General features: G+C 33.2%; 1 pseudogene; it reads right to left on the minus strand.

The window, feature by feature from the left end:
- LOC109342764 lies at positions 304-6,634 on the minus strand (annotated as a pseudogene).

Genomic DNA, 10,445 nt, shown 5'->3' on the forward strand with positions numbered 1-10,445 from the left:
ATGTCATTTTTTTTGTGGATAGGAGGATTAGTAAGAGGATTTAATAGGAGAATATATCATTTTCCTTGCTAAAAAATTAAACCTCAACCCTGCCTAATTAAAAGAAATTATAAATAAACGAATGATGTTAGTAAACTTTTTCAGCTAGTTTTGTGAAACATAGCCCTCACATCCATCTCAAACTCTACTTATCAATACTAAATCTAAACGAATGATGCCAATCAGAACCACGGGTTAAATGAATACAAATTTAAAGTAAAACTAGTTAAAACTTAAAACCAACACAAACCAAAACTTGGCATGTTCTCAAAATCCTTTGGTCCTAGTTTCCTCTATTTTCAATCATTTCTTTGCTACCAAAAAATATATAAAAACTACAATTATTGTCGGATTTCTGTACACCAAAAAGGCACATCGCTGTACATAATATAAAAGAGTGTGTGCTCTGCACCCAACAAAACAACCCCAAAAAAACCAAGTGCAAAGCACACTCCGACCAACACTTCATAATTTCAAGGAAAAAAGAACTTCAAAGTGCAGCAGGAACAGGCTTCTGTAGCAACGAGGTCCCTTGAAATACCATAATGTGATGAAATTTTCTATGACTGTTAATCTGTAATAATGACTATCAAAATTAGTCTAATACTCTAATGATTAGCAACAAATGAAACTGTAAGAAAACAAACATGAACGGTAACACACACCTCTTCTTGGCTTAGCTTTGTAAATCCAAATTTATTGGTCCATATTGATTCAGCTTCCTCAGCGGCAGGTAGAATAAGTTGTCTTATGTTTAAAGATGCAAGTAGCCTCTCAATGCAAGAAAATAAGCACTGAAAGTAACCCTGAATAAAGCAATCATAATTTTCGGTTAGATATTTGTTGACATTCACTTTGATTTATTTTTAAAAACTAATCAAATTTAAAAGCAATAGAGTAGGGTATATTTTTCATTTAAGTAGATAAATCAAATAACCTGTCCTTGATATTCTCCAGTAGTCGCTACTAATGGAAGCTCTGCTACATTTGGTCCAAAGATACGAAATAGTCCAGCAGAAATGACCACTTCGCTGCAAAACAATAGAATTCACAAACAGTATCAGATTTGCTGTGGCACTAAATATGCACTTAAGAGAAGTAAAATAGGATGTTCATCTTTACTTGACACTGAGCACTGCACAGTACATTCCACCAAAATCTTGACCCTTGATGTTCCTCCTACGGAAATCAAACCAACAACAAAACAGGAAATTCATTACAACCCATAGATATCAAAAGGCGAAGAAAAAAGAGCATAAAATGAAGAAGGCGATGCTTTGCTTACCCATAAAGCATTGCTGGAATAAAATCACGCCCAGAAGAAGAATCAACTATAGGATCAAACCGCTCCTGGAAAACAAACAATTAAATACTGAATAAAAGTACATCCCTCAATGTGCTAAGCATACAATGATAGAGACACTAATATACTGACATGGAAGATAGCAACTGCCTTCGAAAGCAACTTCCTAGTTTCATCAGAAGCGGCCAATTTCCAGTTCATAACCCTCCATTTGATATCAAGACCAACCTCAGTTTCTACACCTTTTTCTTCATGCTTCTTTTTAATCAAATTTAGAAGAGAATCCGGGACTGGAAGATTCTTCTCCCCAACCACCAAACTCATTAGAGTAGAATGAATTTGATTGCAACTGGTGCCACAAAACCAATTTCCTTCAGGCAATTCCTGCTTAACAGCCTCCGTCAATAAATGTATGTGTTAAAGAAAACCATAAGTCAAAAGAAAAAACCAATCAGATGAGAAAATAAATTATGGTACCTCTAGGTTCTGCATGTTATGATCCTTCAAACACCCAACATGGTATTCCTTTTCACACTACAAAAAACACATCATTCAGAATTTTACACAAGCATAAATTGATAATTCATATACAAATAAAAGTACTTAAATATTAAGAACTCACAATGTATAGTAAACATATGGCAATACCTGATCACAAATAATAACTGTCCGAGGACCAAAGCTCTTGCTGAAATGATGACCTCTGTAAATTACATCGAGCATTAGAAGGCTGAGGATAAAGGCTTAGAGATAGCATATAAAAGCAGATCTAAGGAAACTTTCCAAAAAAGGGAAACGGAAGTCATGCAAGGTTCAAATCAAAAGCAGAGAATAGCATGAACAAATTATAGACAATTTATCATAAAATCTGCTAAAACACATAACAGAGATCATTGCCTGCACAAAGCACATCCACCATGATCAACCTCTCCACTTTTGACAACACGAATGCATCTTCGGTCCACTGTACTTCCATTACGCTCCCCATGTTTGTCCATTTGGAAATTATTCTGGCAGTATTTACAATACCAAGTACCACTGGGAATGCATGGCAGAGGAACACAATCTGAAATTGAAATACACGAAACAAAGAAAAATACAAAACCAGCTTTTGAGTTCAGGTTTTAGGGAAACAGAAAATGTCTTTATTTAAAGCACATGACAAAAGGAATGATGAGATCAATTGGAAACATTTCATTCAGAGGCACAGAACTATTGATGAGAAGGAAACACTCTTTCTAGAATCTAGAAAAATAACCAACATTAAAAATCCACCTCACTGACCTAGGATAGGAACAAAATGAAAGAAGCAAATGCACTAACATAAACATCTAATAAGTCAGTGTGTTTGCAGTTAATGATTTCACAATCAGAAACCTTCATCCAAAACTGAGTTTAGTTATTCAATAATCATTTGAACTCAACTCGCTAAATGTTTGGTCAAGCTTGTTTGTTTACCTAAATAAAAAACAAGGTCAAGCTTGAATTGGGAGCCAAGCTTCCATCTGATGCAGATACATCAATAGAAGTAAAATAGTAAACATGGTTCACCATTAAAATCTGTTTAACTTTATTGGGAGCATTATTAAAGTTTGTTATGAAATTTCTTATTGCAATGGCAAGAGGTTATGAGATTTTTTATGTGTAATAAGGCACTACCTAGCACTGCAAGATAGAGCAAGGCAACACACATATACCCAGAATAAGTATAACAGCAAAACGCAACCAACATTTCACCTATATGAAAAGCTCTTGGGCATCCATCACAACACAAAAGATCCCCTCCATCTTGACATATGCTGCAGAGATCATCATTCTCACTAGTACAAAACCTCCTTTCTTTCAATAAAGTGATGGACAAGTCATGAAGTGAGATTCCTTCAGGTGTGTATATGTGCAAGTACCTGCAATAATACATAATGCTGGTCAATTTTACAAAGCACTACACATTAATAAACGGGGGAAAATCATATAGGCCTTGTAGATTACAGAATTAAAAAAGATAAAAAGAAGGAATGACAAATGACTAAATAGAAAGAAAAAAAAGTTCAAAACATTTTGGCAGATGAGCCATTTAATGCAATGGTAGAGACACAATGCAAGTAAACACTACATCAAATAAAACACTACTCACGGTTTGCGTCAAGATGCCCATCCGGCATGTGCTTCAAACTGAGAGGCACTGATCTGCTCATCCATCCATTTTTTGTAACAAATAGCAGTAGTCAAATATCTAGATAAAACCTAATAAGTGGCACAATATACACTATATCATAAGGAAAACCACCTCTTTCTCGCAGCATGAACAATAAATTCCACATCCTTTTTTGTAACCAAGCAATACTGGCTGGCCACACAACAAAAGCATACTCAGAAAAAATAAAATTCATAAAAATATGTAAAACACAACCATCATGATCAGTATTACCCTTCCATGGGCATGGTAGCTTAGTTCTGTTCCATCTTTCAATACATTTTCTTCAAAGACCAACTTATGCAACCGTAGATCCCTATCAATTTTTTAATAAAAAAAATGTCAAAATCAAACCCCAGATAAGACTTGAGTCTGGAAACGTTAATACATACATGTATTAAGTAAAATATACTTCAAGTTGAAGCAATTTTTTTCATATGTACTTCGCAGACATACTTACTTTCTAGTTAGCTTTCCCTGACTCTTACCACACGATGTTGTGTGCTTCATCCCATTGTTTAATGATTTTGGAACCACAGCTGGTTCTGGTGATCTGAAATAGTTGGAATGTGCATCTGTTATATGAGTAATCAAATATGAGCATGCAATGTGTTGAGTTGTAGTTTAGCACACATGATCAGGGGGCAGTCTACAGAAGTGGAAGTGATATTAATGAAACAACTTGCAATCCTATACTATTTTATTAATATAAAATCAGAACCTGCTATGTGATATTAAAAAAACTCTGCTTTTCAGCATAGAGAAAAGGATGAAGAAATTGGAATTGTTGACAAAACGCACATACAAAAGTGCATATATTTTGCATAAGTTTGAAAGAAGAAGGCCAAAGTGATCCCCTGAGGAAAGTGCTAATCTTAAATTCTTAAAAATGTACCACGATGTAGTAATTAAGCTTATAAAACAAACACAGAGAAGATACCTGGACCGAACAGCTACTGGAACACTTTTATGGCTTATAGTATGTGTTTGAACAGCTACTGGAACACTTGCATTGCTTATAGCGGGTGTTTGAGCATCTACTGGAACACTTGCATTGCTTATAGCGGGTGTTTGAACATCTACCGGAGCACTTTCTTTGCTTATGATGGGTGTTTGAATGGGGCTAGGTTGGGAGTCTTTCAACTCCAGGCATGAATCACATAGCAGTTTCGACACTCCCTTGCCAGCTTCAAAAATAGACACTACAACTCATCAGTCTAGCTTGTTAGATTGCCTAAGCATGCAAACAAATGGGAAGGGCAGTAGAAAATCAAACATATGCAATTCAAACCTCCTCTACAGTTGAAACAAATGGTAGATTTCTTCATAGTGAAGCCACCAAGGACCTTTTGAACCGCTACCCCCAAAGTATCCAACGGACCCAAACAAGCATTCATGACATCACGGAGAGTATTCCCATTCTCAAGATAAATATACTCTGGGGGGCGTTTGTTTGTACTACCAGCATGCAGCTCAAACACGGTGGGTGTGACAACCTACTTTTAGCAAAAAACGAAAAGAAAAAGAACACATTACTAGACTGTGTTTCAGACGGTTAAACATTAACATATTTTCATTTAACATACCTCAACACCCTTACAAGTCTCGCAAGAGCACAAAACCCCAGAGCCACTTATCACACCTTCGAGTCCTTTTTCTCCAGGTCTTCGTGCCTACAAATGTCTCAAGCATATCACACCATATCTCAAGCAGAAATACTTAAACACCAATACTCTAAAAAACTATAAATAAAAAATAGATAATACCTTCAAACCCCTGGTATACTTCACTTGCAAACCCTCGAGAATCCCAGTGGCTAGAAGGTCCTTTAGCCTGATCGGAAACTTCTTTAAGGCACTGCTGCGAGGCGTTTTTGTTAGAGTTGGGGTGGTAACTATTATGACATTTTCTGCTTCCCTTCTACTGCTATCATCCATTTCAAGTGCTATGTCATTAACAATTTGCCCATTACTTATGACCTTTGCTTCATCACATTTTGGCTTCAATGCCGACCGCGTAAACCTCCTCACTGCCTTCTCTACAGCCCTTTTCTTCCCCTTATCAATATCACCATTAACCAAAACTGGGGTGGTCCCATTGATAACATTGACCACTGGAGCACCAGATCCTCCCTTCTCCAACTCCTGCAAAACCACATGCTCCTCTTTGATCTCGGTTTGACAAAAATGCTGTGCAATTTCAACCATAGCCATTTCCTTCAATGATACCACATTAGGTTCTTCATTCATTAGTTCTCCATTAATCACAGTTTCCATCACATCACTCTTTGGTCCGTCTTCAAAAATGAGCATTGAAGTCATTTCCCTTGCAACATTATCATCAATTCCAACTGCTATGGTACTACAATTTTCCTCATTATCCATAACCTTTGGTTCATCACATTTTTGCTTCAACACCAATCCTGAAAATCGTCCCAATGGCTTCTCTAATTCCATCTTCTCCCCCTCACCAATATCATCCTTAACCGAAACCGGTACAACACTAGTTTCTACACCAGTTTCTTCCTCTTTGACCACATTTTCACACACGGACTGCACAATTTCATACACAACCCCTTCCTTCAAAGATTCAACCTCTTCATTGTCTGGCATTACTTCACTGATCACAGTTTCAATCACAACATTCTTAATTTCCACCACTGGCATTGCAGCATCACAATCCAGTTCCGATTCCCCAATTTGATTCTTCGGTTCATCGTCCGTTGTAACATCCAATCCAACACTCCTAACCTCCTCTTCACACACCATATCATCATGAGGCTCCTCCACATTCTTAAATAAACCGGTTTTCCTGAACCGTTTAGGATCCGGAAAGTGTTGAATCGGAACCCTGTCTGGGTTGTTGTTCTTACTGGCACGGGTTCGGCCGAGAGAACCAGCACCATTACATATCTCTGATTGAGCCTTCATCGCAAATTGAAACTCTCTCTTGAGACCTGCACGAACCCTAGAGAGAAACACAAACTCATTAGAATTTGTACCTTTCGCCATGGGAATTGTTTCAATTGAAGCCAAAATTTCAAACGGGTGAAGGGAAGTTACTAAGTTAGGGTTTTAAGGGAATGGGAATTGAGGAGACAGGATTTGGTGGGGTCCCTTCAGAGAGGAAAGGGTAAGTTTGACATGCTACTATGTATAAAAATCCGATTTAATATGTATATATCGACCTTATTATTATCTCAGAAATAAAAGTAATACAAATTAACTAATGATGAATGATATGTTAATAGTGTAAACAACTTTACAATGACTGTGTATATATTTTAAACTCATAAAAAATTTAGATTGGTATTTTTTGTACTATCAAGATATCATATCATCTTTTCGTAAAAAAATTAATATATTTTGTAATATATAATTGTTCTTCCCAAGTACTAAGGATTTGAACTACTGATATTTTGATCATTCTAAAATTTAGTAGGATAATATCAATAACTAATGTATGTTTATGTTTAGACTATCAGTTGATACATATTATATTATAAGTATTGTATATTTATTAATTTCCTATACACATTAATTGCAATAGACAATAAATGTTATTTATTTATATTGATAATAATTTAATTTAGTATTTAATATGTATTTACTGATAGTGTAAATTATTTTTTATATTGTCAGTAAATTATTCATTATTCATATATTAAGTATTATTGAGTCTCAAACAAAGTAATATAAATTAATAATAAATTATATATGGCTAACGGTATAACAAAATTACACGTGCATACATTTTGAACTGTAATTTATTGTCACTTCATAGAGCATGCACTCTTAATGTAAGATCCTAATGATGGATGACATTAATTGAAAATAGTTTGAGGTATTGGATGACATCTTATGTCTTAAAAAATGTGTCATTCAATGTGTTATTGTTTATGATTGGTCGGAAAAATATATAATTGTTAAATATTTCAACCAATTATAAGTAGGTGGTTCACGAAATTATACATCTTTTAGAATAGAAGATGTATTCCCTTGATTTGGATGTAGGAATGACAAAATGACGGACAGATTTGTACTTACCCAACACCAAACCTAAAATCTAAAAGCGACACTCGAACTTAATGAGTTTAAAAATAATAATATCACTCACGAACCTGTCAGGTTTCAGATAACCTGTACTGATGGAAAATCCGACTAAGACTATAAAAATAAAAAATATTTAAATCCATAAAAATAACATAAACAAAAACCCAATAAAATCAGATGAGTTTGAACTACAAGTTCATTTTTTTGAATCAGAAAAGTGTGCTTAGGTTGGATTACACTAATTCATAGGTTATCCCAGATTAAACCCTAAATTAAAATAAAATTGAAAAAAAGAATTTGGAATGTATGAGGAGTTTAATTGAAGAAAAAATATGAGATGCGAGGAGGAAGGGGAAGAGTTGAAGGAAGAAAGTAAGTAGAAGTTAAATGAAAACAAAAGCTTCTAACCTCACTCTCTGCGCCACAATACGTCGATGCTAATGCTGCAGTTAACAATATTATATATTTTCTCCTAAACATGAACCATAAATAAGAAAAACTAATTGCTTCTTACAGTTTTTATGTATCTCACATTATGGCTTCAGTGTATATATGTGTTTAATTTGATAATTTAACATTCATCAATCAGGTTCGGGACGAGTTTGATGTAAGGTATTAATTTCACCAAATCTAAACCCGAAAATGGGATTGGGTTTTACCCTAACCTAGTCATCATGGGTTTTCTTTGTTAAATTCGGATTGGGCTCAGACGGGTACCAACGATATTAGTTTTCATCATTATCCCTATTTCCATGTGGAGATATTTAAGTGCATTATCATTTTGGAGTCTCCCTTTGGAGATGAAAATAATGGATGATTTTAGAAAATTTCTCCTTTGTTTAAAAGTTTGATGAAAGACGTAAGAATATTTTTAGAGAGCTTTTGTAGCCCTCTAAATTCTTCATGTGGCTATTTTCTAAAGACAAAATGTCAAAATATCTAAATGTTTTTAATAAAGTTATACAACTGCGTTATTGTCTATATCTCCTTGTTGATTATATTTTTAATAAAAAATAAAAAATATTTTTGCGTTATGATTACTTAATCCCTCTTCCATCTAAATTTCATACTTCTCAATAAGTCGTGGTTTACATTTTCATTCCTCCTCATCATTGCCCATTGATCACTCTCTTCCTTTTCCATAACTTCTAAACATAGCAAATTTGTGAGTTATACAAGATTTTTTTCTATTATATGATTTTTATCCATTTTCATAATCTTTTTAACTCTTAATAGTGATAATTATTGAGATTCACAGTGAAATTAGTTAATAATCCTAAATGCAGTTGATAAAGTGAATTTGGTGTGCTTGTGAAAGCATATGCAAATTTGAAGAAGGATTCTATGTGGTTGTTGTACATAATTGTTGACTAAGGTGTTAAAATAAATCATTCCCATAAATAATAAATAAAAGATACAAATCAATAACCAATATTATGAATCTAATATTTTCTATTACATTGTCATTGTATAAGATAAATATTTTTATGAGAAAGGTGATATCTCTTATATCAAATTCAGTGCAGTTGGTCTAGAAAACCTTTTAATCATTTAAATTTTACTTGATATGGTTCTCATTATTATAAGACACTATTTAAAAGGTTTTGATAGTTTTTTACAAGGCAGATATATTTTAATTTCTATGCAATTTTTTTATTTTATCCTTATTTTTTTGATTATCTCAATTTCATTGTTATTTTCAATGAAACTACCAATTAATAAAAATATTAAATATGATAAAATTATAATACTATATTATTTTTTTAAATTATTTTTTTATTAATATGTAAAATTTAATTAGAAATCTCCAGGCAATTAATGAGGATGATACAACATGCCTCCCAAGGAAACTAGTAAGGCAATACTAATTACTCATTCCATATTTCCATGACAAAAATAAAAATGTGAGTAACATAGGCTAGTATAAACTTTAAAGGGTACATTCAGAATTAATATAGTTTATTCTGTAATTTATTTGTTAGCCCTACAAGTTTTGTTATTTGCATTTTTACCATGCAGCTAATAATATGTCTCACATTCCTATTTTGTGATTAACCTTTTTATGCACATAATTGATATTTTGTTTACACCAAAAAATATTAAATTACACCCAAAAAAATTGATGTTTTGTCATTGGCTCTATATGTTGTCTCTTCTATTTTATTTTTATTTTCCATGTGTCACACTCATTAATATAGTGTTGGTTGTAAGGCTATGCTTTAATCTCCAGGAAAAATAAAAAATTCAGCGCTAGATTACTGGTAATGATATTTGTTGGAAAGATAACCATACATCATGAAAGTAATAAGTTGTTACCAAAAAATTCCACGTGTCACAATCACATATTTAGGTTGTTTTTCCTTCACTTCAAAATTGAAAGTACAACTAACTTCGGACAAGAATCTGCTGTCTTCAAGTATATTTCAAAATTTGTCACAAACTAATCACAATATGTTGTATCATTTAAAAAATCAAACATTCATGATTTTGTCTATTTTTACTTAATTGTAATTGGTTTGGAACATGCTTAGGAACAACATATCTTCATTCAACTAACTTCACTCTTATGGAACTCATGTGAGTTATTTAACAAACTTGAATAGTTATTCATACTCAAAATTAAATCTAGAATATGAATTTTACAACACGTACATAACATATATATGGGAATATCTAATTGACTTGTATCTGTTTCCCTACCCTAGTTGGGGTTTTGCACTCTTCTATCCGCCAATCTTATATTTAAATGATTAAAATTAAAAAATATATACATATGAATATTATATGATTAATAATTAACTTTTTATCATAACATTTTATGTTTGGTTGTAAAATCTAGATTTATTATTCTTACGAT

Source organism: Lupinus angustifolius, chromosome LG03 (genome assembly GCF_001865875.1).
Source record: "Lupinus angustifolius cultivar Tanjil chromosome LG03, LupAngTanjil_v1.0, whole genome shotgun sequence".
NCBI lineage: Eukaryota > Viridiplantae > Streptophyta > Magnoliopsida > Fabales > Fabaceae > Lupinus > Lupinus angustifolius.